This window comes from Tursiops truncatus, chromosome 16 (genome assembly GCF_011762595.2).
Source record: "Tursiops truncatus isolate mTurTru1 chromosome 16, mTurTru1.mat.Y, whole genome shotgun sequence".
Taxonomy (NCBI): domain Eukaryota; kingdom Metazoa; phylum Chordata; class Mammalia; order Artiodactyla; family Delphinidae; genus Tursiops; species Tursiops truncatus.
Genome location: NC_047049.1, coordinates 16,838,462 through 16,850,738, shown reverse-complemented (window position 1 = coordinate 16,850,738; position 12,277 = coordinate 16,838,462). Strand labels below are relative to the sequence as shown.

Genomic DNA, 12,277 nt, shown 5'->3' with positions numbered 1-12,277 from the left:
TTCTACTTAACATAGTCATCTTTGCCCTAAAGTGCTCTTATTTCTGTTATTTGGGATAATTAAGGAACACCCAGTTAATGAATAGTACTAATAAGCATGGCCCTTTTTGTTGAAAAATGTGATCTTAACCCACATAAATAAGGAGGTACCAGTGGTCTCCTCTACGTATTAACACTCACTCATATTATTTTAGAAGCACTGCTTTCTTATCATGGATAATTACCGGCAAACTGAGCATACAGGTGTTTATTTCTGCTTGATATATTGATTATTACAACTTTACTATTTGATGAGGTTCTATCCATTTTCCTATAAAACACACACGCACCAGGGGAGGATCCTGCAACTCCAAAACACCAAAAAACTGTTGTTGCAGGAGCTGTGAGCAGAGTGCAGTGTATGTACCTAGACTGAGGCTAGGTAGTACCTGTTTGGAGCATTGTGTTGAGAGAGATTCTGAGGCCTTATATTCATGGCTCCAAGGGAAAGGAGGCACTGATGGATTAATATCTGGGTGAAGGAAGATGGAGTGAGGGACGTCGGTGTCACAAATGTCATTTCTGCTTTGGGGGGAAAGTGTCAGAAATTGAGCCTTCTACTGGGTCTATCAGAGCCCATTCAAATGTCCATTATGATGGACACTCTTATGACTCACCATTTAAAAATTTTTTCCAAACGAAGCGATGGGAAAGAGCAACATTTTTTTATCTGAACCAGGGATGGGAAAATGAGCCTCAGCTTTGGAGCTGGCCTGTGGCTCAGCCGCCTTGATTTATTTTACTTAGTTCCTCCCACGGCCAGGAGCTCTCCTTGCCCTCCAGGACCAATAGGTCTTGCAGGACATGATGTGGACCACGTGTGATGTGCAGATTCAGCCCACTTTTTGTGCATCACACCTGCAAGTGTTGGCAGCGTACACAGATTTCTGACAGTTACTAGAATATGGACTTCAGGGATGAAGCCCACATTTCTTCTTTCTTCCCACCCTACAATTAAAAGTTGCCCTATTAAAAAAATCAAGATGTGTCTAAAGAGGGTGATAACTTTAATGCTATTTAAACTTTTATTTTAGAAGGGAGGCCTTTTTTTTTTTTTAAATGAACCAACTCGTTGTTTATTTAGTTTGTTTTTGGTACCTACCTGTGATAACTTTTATCCCGATTTATTCTTTGCTCTATGAGTCCAGGCCTGATGTGAGTCGCAAGCACAGTTCTCTTGCCAACAATCCCGTGGTTAAGCTTTAGAACATGATTTGAAAAGTATAAGCCGCTGAGAGGCAATAAAGACATATGCTGAGCCAGTGCGTGTTTGGACATCTGTGTGGAATAAGTGAGTGGGCAGAGAGGGCGTGTGTCAAGGAGAGGGAGGGCGGGCCATTGGCGTGGGGAAGTGGCCGGGGGTTCCAGCAGTGGCCAGCGCCGCATCCAGAGGCCAGCAGGGGTGGCTTTGGCCAGATGTTCCGGTGTCTGGATGCCTGTGTGAATTTCCTCCCAAGTTTTCAGTTGGCAACGTGGGATCGATCTGCTGGATCTGGAGCCAAGGGTGGGGATTGTCCGGATCCTGTTAGGTGCAGGGCTGTGATACCAGAGGTCAGAACCGAAGCCAAGGGAAGGGGCTTGGGGAACTTTTCCTCAAGCACTGTCCTGGGGCCTCACTTCCAACAGAATTGCACATGATAGACCAGAGACTTGTTCTCTTTCGTGCTCACTCTCCTGTTCCTGATTTTTGTTTAAATCTCACAGTTGATCATGGATTGGCATGTTGAAAGGGAACTGGGGGGTTCTCTTGGTCTAAAGGCCTCATGGTGATAATTAAGAAATGGGTGCATTGAGAAATGGAGAGATGTACTTAAGATCATGATAACGCTGGAGGTTTATTGAGCACTTACTAGGTCCAGTAACTTTATTGTTCCAGTAATTTACTACTTTTACTAATTTCCGTTCTAAGTAATTTGTATGATTGTCATGTTGAATTGGCATAACACCCTATGAGCTAACAATTGTTATGATCCCATTTTATAGATGAGGAAACTGAGACTCATGGAGGGTGGGGTGATGATCTGCCCAGGGTCACACAGGTGGTGAGTGGCCAGCTGGAATTTGGATGCGGGGAGTCTGACTCCAGCACTGGGGCTCTCACTTATAGGTGTTACTTTTGCTTCCGTAGGGAGGAAGCACATAGCCAGGCCGGTGCTGACCTGGCCGCTTCAGGAAACTTGGAGGCATGTTGTGCCTTTGAGATGCTGTTTATTCCTGTTGGGGAAACAAGGCTTTGTGGGTTTTTAGGAGGACAAGTTATGAACTCGTGGCAAAAGAAAGGAGCCAACAAAAGGAGAGTTGCATCAAGTTGAGCCCTCCATTCATTCAAATTATACCTCCCTTCATGCAGTACAGGTGTGTGTCTGCAAACTTGTGGGTGAATTATCAGATCTATTCGGTATGTTACATGGGATGGAAGGCTTTAGTGAGTATTTTTCTCAGGTTATCAACCATTCACTCTTTCATGGTGTAAAAGGATAATATAACAAATACAGTCATGTACCTGCCACCTACGGTAACAATTATTAATCTTCTCTCTTGTGTTTTAAAAGAACCAAAGCAAATCTGTGTTCCCCTCCCTAGTCCATAATCTTCCCTCCAGATACATAACTACGATTGTTATAATTTGGTGTCTTCCCAGTCCAGGTTTTTACAGTTTTGTGCACATACATATGTGGATTAAAATGTATTACAATTAATGTTAGTGGTTTTTAAATTTTAGGTAAGTGGTTTCATATTTCATAGTATTCTCTAGCTTGATTCTCTTATTCAGCATTGTGTATGAATTTTACCCTTGTTGTACATTTAAATCTGATTCACCCATTTTAATTGCTATGTACTATTCCTTAGTATGGACATACCACCGTTTTCCCATTTCTGTATCGATAGTTATTTGGATTGCATACAAGTTTTTAAGATTACAAATTATGCTGCAGTAACCGTTCTTGGATAGGTAGGTGTATGTTGGCACGTGTTTCTCTGAGGTTCATACCATATAGAATCATTGGTAGGACATAAGATGCTAATATTCAGTCATAGTTCACATGATATCCGTCATCACACTCTGTGCAATGATTGGATCAATTAGTACTTGCATCACGAGTATGAAGCATAAACACTTTCTTTCCCCACATCTCACCAACACTTGTCAGACTTACAATTTTTGCCCAATCTGATTAGCGTGCAGTGACATCTTATCGTGTTTTCATTTGCATTTCTTTGACTCCTGAGGTTGACAATCTTGTCATTGTTTATTTTCTCCTCTGTGGCTTGCCTGGTTTACTCCTCTGCTCATTATAAAGAATCAGATAGTTTTTCCTTATTGATTTATAAGATCTCTTTATTATAAGTTGGAGATTTGTGTTGGAAATATAGTCAGCGCTTCATATCCATGGGGTCTGCATCTGTGAATTCAGCCAACTATGGATTGAAAATACTTGGGGGGAAGAAATCCAGAAAGTTCCAAAAAGCAAAACTTAAATTTACTGGTGCCAGCAGCTATTTACATAGCATCTACTTTGTATTAGGTGGTATAAATAATCTAGAGATGATTTAAAGTATAGGGAGGATGTGTGTAGGTTACATGCAAATACTGCACCATTTCGCATAAGGGATTTGAGCACCCATCCACGTGTGCTTGGGGGTGCGAGGGGGTGTCCTGGAACCAATGCCCCATGAATACCAAGGGATGACTGTACTTTCTCCCGGTTTGTGATGTTTTAAAACTTTGCTTGGATATTTTTTTTTTGGTGGTACGCGGGCCTCTCACTGTTGTGGCCTCTCCCGTTGCGGAGCACAGGCTCCGGATGCGCAGGCTCAGCGGCCATGGCTCACGGGCCCAGCCGCTCCGCGGCATGTGGGATCTTCCCGGATCGGGGCACGAACCCGTGTCCCCTGCATCGGCAAGCGGACCCTCAACCACTGCGCCACCGGGGAAGCCCTTGGATGGGTTTTTAAATAATAAAGTTTTAAATTTTAATACCTTCAAATTTGTCACCCTTTTCCCCTGTGCTTTCATTTTGTACCTACTTTAAGTAGCTCCGAATCTGCAAGTAGTTGGTGTAGGGACTGTGATTTTGTTTGGGTGTCTGCTATCTAATAGTCACATGTAAGGAGATTACTTTTCTTTGGTAGGAATCTAAGTCAGAGGAATGGTTTGTTTTTTTTTTTTTAAACTAGAATTTAAATATGATTAAAACAACTCACTTGGAGCAAGGTGCAGAAACTGTGGACCAGACCTGTATCTGGAAAATAAGGAAGTACGAAGGTAATAAATAACCCTTGGTCATATACTGATGAGGTGCCGGTGCCCAGCTCTGGACAGAAGCTATCTCATTTTACCTCATCAATCTTTCCAGCAGCCCTTCTTGAAGTAGGTGATTTTATCCCCACTTAAAGATAAAAAACCCAAGCTTAAAGAAGTTAAATTTATGAGGTAAGTGGCAGAGCCAACATTCAAATCCAGATCTTTCTGACCACAAAGCTTGTGTGCTTAATATTACACCCCATTGCCTTCTTGAAAGTTACTTGGAATTTGTTTGAGTTCCAACCTCTTTATAGGTTATTTTCTATTTGAATCTAATTGTAAAGAAAGAGGGGGTGAGGGTGGAAGACAGGAAGGAAAAGGGGAAGGTTTTGAGATTCAATAATAGAAACGAAACCCATCACTAGGAGGGCAGTTCAAAAGGAAGAGTTCCATGTTTCACAGACTAAAACGTTAAAAGCCCAGATCATTGCATCATGCAGGTCTGATGCTGAGTAATCGCCCTCCTCTGTATGATTGTGAGGGTGGAGGCAAGAAGTCTGGGAAGCTGTTTTTGCCTAAGGAGTTACATTCCAGGGGACTCCGAGGATTTAGGTAACCGCAAAAGCCATTTATTTCGAGTACACTGAGATTTCTACCACTTTGATCCCTAATCCATAGCATAATTAATAAATGAAATGTGCTGTAGTACGGGTTTTTTACAAAGTGTACTTTTAAAATGGCTTTTGGTCTGACATGATTCATTTACCACTCGGAAAAGCATTGTCACTTCAGATGGGCAGGCCGGGGAGGACGCCTAGTTGAGGGCTGTTTCCCAGGACTTGGTCCCTGTGTTGGGCTCTGCCGAGCAGGCCCTTCCGATACCCCCTGACTCTTCCTCCTCCAGCAAGTGGGGGGAAGTGAGGAAGCCAGTATGCAAATGTCATCTGGTCTAAGTGTGTCTGAAGACCACAGACCTCCTAACCAAGGAAGATCTTTTTTGTCTTTGCCCCTTTATATCAGTCGAGGAAAGCCACTAATAATAATTAGGATGATTACTGATTGCTCAAACTGAAAAACCAGACATTTGCCTTTTCCTCCCCGCTGCCCCTTTTCCTTCTCTCTCTCACAACCTCCAACAAATATTTAGTGATTACGCGTAAGGAGACAGGCTAGGAATATATCAATGGGCAAGAAAATATTCTTGTTCTTATGGAGCTTCTATTCTATAGGCAGGATGGATGGGGAGGGCATACAGACCCAAACCAGTAAATAAATGATATGAAAAAGATGAAATAATATAATAAGAACAATATTTTGAGCATTTATATTATGCGCCAGATTCTCCATGTATTACTTCGATCCTTAACAACCATTTGGAGAGTACAGAGGTATTATTATTATCATCAGTCATTATATGCCCATTTTACAGATGAGGAAACTGAAGCCCATAAAGGAAGGAAGTGGCTTCTTCATAGTTAGAAAGTCAGACCTTTGCAGTATTAGTTTGGTCAGTGGCCAAGATCTTATTCACTGTGCTCTCCTTCCAGCTGAGAATGAGCAAGGTCATTTAAGATCGTGGTAGGAGCCACAGAGAAGATAAAGCAGGACAGGGGGACAGAGAAGCACCATGGGCTGGGGGCTGTTTTAGATGGGGTGGTCACGGAGGGCTCCCCAAGAAGACAGTGCCCCAGCTGAGATCGGAACCGTGCGAGGTTCCAGAGCTGTGATGCTCACCCAGCGGGGCAAATGGAACCTTCTGGCAAGGAGTTAATGCCTTGCCTGGACCGGAGGCTGGTTCATTAGGGCCTTGAAAGCGGGGAGAACTGGGGACTGTAAATGTTACAATCTTACCTTTGGCCCTTAGGGATTCTGCCTTTCAACCTTGGCTCAGGAATAACCTACGACTGCCCAACAGGGCTTCCTTTTAGGAAATGGGAGAGAATACATTCAGATATACCATAAAAGTATCACCATTTATTTCAGTGTCTGATGACCTGAGCTTGGGGACGCTGAGGAGACTGTGAAAGGGTCTGAAGACGCCCTTTAGAGCAGAGGTGAAAAGGGGCTGGGGCATCCTCAGTTCTAAACAAAGAATCGCAATGGGAAGGTAGAGAAACGCTCTTTTTGGAGAGGGTGAGAAGGAAAAGGATGGTATAGATGGTTAGTTGGAAAATGTGGTTTTTATACAGAGTTTGTGTGGGGTGCCTGAGGATCGAGTGCGATATGGACTTCACCGTGGACTTCACTCTGGGACAGCTGGCAGCCCCAGCCTGATCCTTTGGCTTCCTGGTCGGCTTGTGAAAAGAGGGGGCTATGTCTCTTAACTGGAGCAATCTAGGAGGACTGATGGAAGTTGGCTCCATGTGACTTTCAAGTTCTCAAGTATCCTGTTCCTTGTAAAAGTTTCAGGTTTTGGGTCTGGGACTGCACGCGTGCGTGCGTGCGTGCGTGCGTGTGTGTGGTACCCTAATGGAAAGAGATGGGCTTGGGTTAGTGGGAAAGAGAGAGACCTCCAGGCGCAGAGTGACAGGATTTGATATGACGCAGCAGGAGAGCTTTGCTGCCTTTATTCCATAGTAAATCCTTATACAATGCTGTATGCTGTGGGATTCCATAGCTGCTGCACAGGGTGTGATTTGGTTCATGCCCACTCCGCAAACAGGAAATGGTCGCTGCTGTATGTGCTCTTCGTGCAGATAAAGTGTCAGGAGCGGGGCCCCAGAGTAACACTTGTGCAGCCCCCCTACTCACACAGGCTAGTGTGGGGTAGTCGTTGGAGCATGGGAAGGACTGGGGAGGTAGGACGGGGAGGGAGCTTTGGGGCTGGAATTGTACAATTAGTCAGGCAGGGGCATTGGTTGGGAGGAAAATATTGATGTACCCTTTTTGTTTTTGAACCTGAAGTTTGGGTTTTTCAGACGTATCTGTGGATTTTTATATGTTTTCCAAGCACCAGAGCTTGGATGTTAGGTCACCGTAGGTATCCACTCCTATGGACACATTTCAGTGGAATATTTTCAGGACTCCGTAAAAACACGAGGCTTTCAAGGCTGGGCGACGGTGTTTGGGTTCACCCCCCCCCCCCCCCCCCACACACACACACACTTTGGCAAAACCATGCAAACGTTGGTATTCAAAAATATTTTGTTACTTTTCTTGGCAACGTGTCCCAAGAAGGAATTGCAACACAGCCTCCAAGTTAGGAGGCAACTTTCTGGGGAAAAGGCGGGGGTGGGGAGGTTTGGAGTTTGAATCAAAAACAGACACCAAAGCTTTAATAAAATAAATGAAGCAGAGCCCTTTCAGCTCACAGTGGACCGTATTGGTGCAGGTCAGGCAGCCTAGTGGAAATTGACAGGCTGAGAACTGGGACATAAACAAAAATGTCAGTCCCTGGGAGTCTTGTTCACTGGACAATGTCTCAATTGTTTCCTTGGTTTTCAAGGCAGCAGGGGAGAGTGGAATATTAACTGTTTACTGCCCAAGGCTGGCTGGGAAATTGCTTTGAGAAGGAAGAATAAAAAAGAAAATCGCACTTTTATTTAGAAACTATTAAAGATGTCAGTAAGTGTCAGGAAAAGTGTGGCTTGTTTCTTTCTTAATCGTTTGCCATTCAAGTCCATATTCCTGGGTACAGTTTGTGTGTGTGTTTGTGTGTGAGAGAGAGAGAGAGAGAGAGAGGAGAGGGAGAGAGAGAGGGACGGAGAGGCAGAGAGAAGGGAGAGCAGGGTGTTTCCTTTTAAATTTCAATGTTAGCCTTGCATATTGTCAGCTTTTAAAGATAGCTACCCTGTAAGTTATCTGCCCCCAGTGGATATGACAGCGGGGTTAGGGAAGGAAGCAGGATTTCTGATAACAATTTGAATTTTAGCTTTCAGCTGATATCCTATTAGTGTCTGTTCCTCTTAAAAATGCCTCGATGGAATAAAAATCAAGTGGTTAGAATTTTATCTTAAAAATGCCTTGATGGAATAAAAATCAAGTGATTAGAATTTTATAAAAGAAAACGTATTCTACTATCCATAAAAATTCACTTCGTGATGAAGAAAGGGGGAAAAGTAACTATATCTTAGAGGGAGAAATGGGTACAAAAGAAGTCCAGAATTGTGTTCACACTTGAATTCAGTTGATTAGAGAAACAAATAGCAAAGCCTGGTATCAGCCTTTACCTGGGCAAAGTTCAAAACTCAACTGGTAATTATGTCCTTAGAAGCTTTAAAAGGACTGTGTTGTTATAGAAGCAAAGACCCAGCTCACGTTTTCGGGACAGAAGGCACTGGGGTTGTTTGTTAGATAAACTTGTTTTAATAAATAGGGGTCAAGGGAGAGGTTCATGTTCTTGGAAGACTCGGATTCTGACTCCCTGATAAGTAGAAGTGGTTGCCATTCTCTCCTTTTTAACTTTTAAGCCAGAGGTTTGCAGCAGCTAAACTCAGCTCTGGCTCCCGCTTCCTGTCAGACAGGAAATCACTTCCTTAGCCAAAATTACAAGCTGTGGCAAAACTCCCTGGCCACACCGAAAAGAGCCTGTTTTTCCCAGAAGACTGTGTTTCTAGATGCGGAAGCATAAATTGGTACACCATGTGATCGTGGCGTGCCCAAAATACCTAGGGGAGAGGGTGCTGGCAGGAGGGTGCCTCCCCAAGGGCGAGGGCACCACTGGGAACCGGTGGGCTTTGCTGCCCTGATTGGAGCGAGGGGGCGGTAAAGGGTGGCCGGCTGCCGGATGAAGAGGAGTTTGTAGCTGCCATGGGGAGCCCTGGCCTCACTGAGCCGCATCAAAGTTCATGTCTGGGAGAGATCTCACATTGTTCACTTGGGAGCCGTGAGGTCTTAAGGGTGGGAGTCAAGTAAGCTGTTTGATAATGTCACAGATTCAGGAGGTCTTGGGAATCCATTGTCAAGCTCTGTGTGTATACTTACCCTCTTTCCCCTTTATCTATTATTCAGGGAGCTAAGGACACCCTCCTTCCAGGTAAGTTAAGTTCTCAAGAAGTTTAAACTTCTCTCACGAGGCAGCTTAGTGATGTTTGGGGTTACTGGCTGGCATGTCCCCCAGTTGCTGGATGGGGGGTTTGCGTTTCTCGGTCACTTCACAGAGAGCACAGGGATGATGACAGTTCCACCTGCCCCTCCTGGATGGAGTGTGTGCCGAGGCCCAGTGTCTTTACCTGGGATGCTGACTAGGATAAACTGCCGCTTTTCAGACCTATTTCCTTAATTTAAGGGATGGGCATAACCTCTCCAATGACTTGTAAAACTTAAGTCTTCAGTTTTCCCTTATGTCTAGGTATTCATGAGCATGTTTGTAATAATCATTGCAGGCACTAATTTGACACATTCAAATCATAAGTATTTCCTGTGGTCTTCTCTGGACAAGACTTTGGAGGAAAGAAAAGACAGTGTCACCTAGGAAATTTGTTCTTCCATTGAGATGAAAGGGCAGTGAATTAAGTGTCTGCCTTTTCTCCCTTTCCCCCGCTCTGACAGTTATCGATTCTCCCCTGGAACCATACAGTCTATATTCTGATCTTTTTCCTGACAAAGGGAATTCCCAGTTTGTCAGCTGGTGGCCACACCAGCAGGTTAAGAGTTAAAAGTTGGCACTACCTGCCCTCTTGAGAGTATGGGTGTTTTCAGTCTCTTCCTACGCAAGAGCTAGAAGATGTTTCTAAAAGAATCTCTGGTGACTTAGAGGTAAAGGGAGCTTTGGAAGCATGACATGAAGAAATAGGAGGAAAGGGGCAAATACCGTCTTTTCTACATCTGTTTATTCTTGTTGTTAACAAAGGATAGGAGACTCCTCTTAGAAAACTTCTGCTGGGGTTGGGGGAGGGCATGGAGAGGGAAAGGTTAAACTTACACCATGGCTGAAAGAGTTTGGACATACTGTTCAGTAGAAATGTTATTCCTGTGGAAGAAATGAATTCTATGAAGATGACTGAGCGTCAGCCATCCAGTGAGTCCTTCATTGCCTCTTCCATGGCTAAACTCGGAGGCACCTTCAGGAGGCCCTCCTCGGACCCCCATGTTCTCTGCCCAACTTCTGCTCACTCTTGCCGCGCCATCTTGGAAGTGGCTGCCTCACGCTGAGACTGGAAGCACCTCAGTGCCCAGTTAGTTCTTAACTTCCCATGTGCCCGCAGAATACATCCATGTGAAGCCACGAGAAGGTGGACCGCACCGCATTTCCCTGAAAGCCTGGGTAAAACCCGGTAGGAATATAAGTCAACAGTTTCCTGATGTTAGGGGTGTCTTTTACTGCCTTTGGTCACATTTCTTTGTTGTGTGTTTCTTGCGTGTTTCTTGTACGGCCCTAGCGCTTTTTTTTTTTCCCCTTTTTGTTTCCCTCCCCTTTTGGGCAGGAGGGGTGTGTGGCCAGTGAGGGGATAACAGATAATAGTGAAGTTTAGTCTTTCCAGACCAGATTATTTCATTTACGCCAACTAGGTAAAACATCAACCCAGTTAAGGGCCCATTAGATATTTCAATAGCAACTGAGTGGTCTAAGCTGGGGAAGGGGTTGAAGCAAGACAGGAGGTCAGGACTTTGTGGTCTGTTACAATCCCCTGGGGTCTTGGGCCTGAGGGACACTCTGGGGTCTTAATAAATAAATGAGGGTTTCATTTTGAACTCTTTACTACCAAAGATTGACTAATAAATTGGGTTTGATGCTTTTCCTTAAATATTAACAACAGAGGTGGGGGGAGGGGGGATGAATGTGTGTGTGTTTATAGACACACATATACCATGAATAATCAGGGGGGACTGTGCATAAAATTTCTCATCTTTCTCATTTTACATTAGGGAAGACAATGCACTGAATGAACTCTGGACCTGGGAACTTTGCATTCTAGCCTTCTCTCCCCTACTTGACCACAGAGCTCACAGTTAGGACAGTGTTTCTGTTATGAAGTCCCACACTTCCTGTCATCTCTCTGGGGATAGCCTTCCTAAGCCCAGCTTTAGGAAATAGCTCAACTTCAAGAAATAGCTCTTAGCTCATGAAACAATCCAACAATCCCCCCTTCACACACACACACACACACACACACACACACACACACACACACACACACACTGTCTACATGTCTTCTGTTCTTAGTGCAATAATATTTGCAGATGTGAATTTGACCTTAGAGAGAAACACTCTCTGATGATAGGCTAATGCTTGTATTTACTAATAAACTTCCCCTTTGACAGTCATTGGCTTCGGGGCCCCAAACCAAACTCTTAGGCTGCTTTTATGATGGGCCAAAAACATACTCCTTGTTTCCTCCCAGTTTCTTAAACAATGAAGCAGTGACATTTTACAGAGCCGTCTGTATTGGTGAATGGGCCGAGATGGCCTGAGATACGGCCCTGCTCTGGCTGGAGGGAGCGATGAGGGCCGGGGAGAGAGTGGAGGAGGTGGGAGCCTCAGTGGACCCTGGGTGGACCCAGGAAGGAGTGTGGGCTCTGTGAGCTGAAGGAAACGACACCAGACAGTATTTTGATTCTATTACCTGAAGCTGTTGGATTGAATCTACTACCCCTGCCTCCCAGCCCTCCCTCTCCTCCGGTCTGGCTTCTCTTAAGACCCCTCAATTGGGTGATTCTGAGCCTCTCCCAAGGAGCCAGAGGCTGGAGAAAGAAAAAGGGGCCAAGAAAAGAGCCATGAAAGAGTTTTTATTTAGCAAAAAGGGGAATGTGCCGAGAGATGTGGTCAATATTAAACCACAGGGCCAAGCGCAGGAAGATTAGGCAGAGCAGGAGAAGGGTGTGTGTGTGAGAGGCCGTGTCCGTGCACGCTCATCGATGTGTGTGCCTGCAAGTACAAGTGTGTTATATGTGTTCTGTTGGATGGGTGGATTGTGTGTCATCCAGGCAGGTTTAAGGAAGTTCCTAAAAGGCTGTGGGGTTCCTGAAATAGACAAGTCTAGGGGACTCCTGGGAGGAAGGAAGAGGGGGGAGTACATTGCTACTTGGAGACTCTTAAGGACTGGCTGGGTCT

General features: G+C 44.7%; 1 protein-coding gene across 34 annotated transcripts in view; it reads left to right on the top strand.

The window, feature by feature from the left end:
- Positions 1-12,277, top strand: part of TCF7L2 (transcription factor 7 like 2) — a 196,685-nt gene that overhangs the window by 89,834 nt on the left and 94,574 nt on the right. The gene's annotated exons all lie outside the window — the stretch shown is intronic.